Source organism: Amphimedon queenslandica, unplaced genomic scaffold (assembly GCF_000090795.2).
Source record: "Amphimedon queenslandica unplaced genomic scaffold, v1.1 AMPQUscaffold_12971, whole genome shotgun sequence".
Taxonomy (NCBI): Eukaryota; Metazoa; Porifera; class Demospongiae; order Haplosclerida; family Niphatidae; genus Amphimedon; species Amphimedon queenslandica.
Genome location: NW_003546793.1, coordinates 1 through 2,106, shown reverse-complemented (window position 1 = coordinate 2,106; position 2,106 = coordinate 1). Strand labels below are relative to the sequence as shown.

General features: G+C 35.1%; 1 long non-coding RNA gene across 2 annotated transcripts; it reads left to right on the top strand.

Moving 5' to 3' along the window:
• Nucleotides 1–7: 7 nt before the first annotated feature.
• Nucleotides 8–1,139, top strand: LOC109585995 (uncharacterized). 2 transcript variants are annotated; one of them, XR_002186767.1, is made up of 4 exons: nucleotides 8–108; nucleotides 204–426; nucleotides 712–1,045; nucleotides 1,100–1,139. It is a non-coding gene; the product is annotated as an uncharacterized LOC109585995 (long non-coding RNA). The 2 variants fall into 2 exon arrangements; XR_002186766.1 differs by lacking the exon at nucleotides 1,100–1,139 and having other exon boundaries at nucleotides 712–1,066.
• The last annotated feature ends 967 nt before the right edge of the window (nucleotides 1,140–2,106 follow it).

The following is a 2,106-nucleotide window of genomic DNA, read 5'->3' as shown; positions in this document are numbered from 1 at the left end:
TCGTAATGAAAGAAAATATACTTGACCTACTTCTCTCTCTCTCTCCTTCTCCCTAGACCTCATGATAGTGTTGATAAAATTTTGCCAAAAAGGAAATTCACAGAACAAGTAAGTCACTTACTGATTGAATGACAGAGATAGGGAGGGAGAGAGACTGATTAATCATTCTAACTAAGCTCTGTCTTCCCTCTCTCTCTCCTTAGGCTAATGGTCGGGATGATGTATCATTAAAGACATCTAAACTCTCTCCTCCTCCTCCTCCTCCTCCTGATGATGTTGCTGTTAAAGAAGAGGTTGGTGTCAGTTCTTCCTCCAGTGCTCCGCTTGATGTCCTCCTGATGCCTCCTCCTCACTTACCTCCTCCCTCTTCAACTCTCTTGTCTTCAGTAAAGAAACCACCTCTCACTATAAACCACTCTCAAACTGGTACGTATTAATTGTATTAGAAGGACACCATTGGGCCCACACTACCTGTCCTTAATACATGTACAGTATAGTCTCTCTTAATGGACACTCTCTATAGCGTACACCTCCATTTAACAGACAGCACCTAGTGTACCAATTACATTCCTTACTGTATAAAATAACCTCCACATAAAGGACACCTCTGTATAACAGAGACACTTTCAAAGTGTCCATTATATAGAGGCTTATTATCACTATTATTATTATTATTATTATTATTATTATTATTATTATTATTATTGATAGATGCAGTAAAAGGAGCTCATCCTCAGTCTCTTATTCCTGTTCCCATACCACCACAGTCTGGTACCAATCCTCTCTCGGTCCTTAAAAATACTTCAACTGCCACTAGTGCTCCTCCAGTACAGGCTGCTCCTTCTGTAGATTCTTCTTCTTCTGCTGTTAAATCAGCTCCCAGTGGCTCTGCTCCAGTCATGGCTACCTCTGCATTCTCCCTGGTCAGTTATGATTCTGAAGATTCTGATTCTGAAACTGCTTGAGATAGAAACAACATGAGAATGAGGAGACTATCATGAATTATATCTGCATCATCATGATAATGTGAATTTTCCTTTTAAAAGTACTTTTGTATTAATTTTAATTGATAATAATTATCATTCTTTTATTCATAAAGGTTCCACTATTATAGTAGTGGGTGGCTGGTTTAAAATCTACTCAATTTTTGCAGAAGTAAAGTGATTTCTGCCATCACCAGTTTAATAATGCTCCAACTGCAAGTGAACTGTGTGTCAGTCATAGGTTGGAGGCCCTTGCAGTATAATAGTGTGTTAATCATTTAAACTTGTTTACTCTTCCATTTACACTTCAGACTAATGAGCTTATTTTTTGTGGCTGGATCATAATCATATTTTGAAGCTAATAATAATGATATTAATAATAATAATCTACTCTTGATAATAATAACTGAGCGGACAAACAATAATGAAATAGACAAGGTGAAATAGCAGAAATAATGATGCTTGTAAAAATTTAATGTTGCTAAACAATTAGAAATAATTATTGTGATAATGACAAGCTAAGAATTAATATAAAGTTACATCACAAGTGTATAAAGAGAATTTTTCTATTCCTATATTCATTATTTTTATTAGAGTATACTTAGGATTGTCCTTTGCTTTACAACAGAACTTTCTCTTCTTCTGTTCTAACGACATTCGGCAGTTACTCATGACAATGATTCTGTCTTGACAAGCTGGATAATCTACTGTAGAGATGATATCCGCTAAGACACAGCTTGTTGGAAATGTAAAATGTTTCGATTTTACTTTGGTTACACACGTGTATTTTATTCCAAAAAGATCTACATCTCTTGTCAGTTTGTATTTCTTTACTTCTATTTTCCAAGGACATTTGAAATTAGCTATAAAGAGAGAGAGAGAGAGAGAGAGAGAGAGGAACAAAACACAAAGTTACTCAATACTAGGAACCAAGTGCAAGTCATCAGGTGATAATTAACATGTGATATAACATTAGACATGCAGCAATAGTGCTTCACATACTGCAGCCTACACTACTAATATACAACCTAGCTATATCAATTAAGATATATATTACAAGTAAAGCATTAAAGCCTCTTTATGATTTATACTATATAACTTACCAATTTGTGTTGCAGTATAA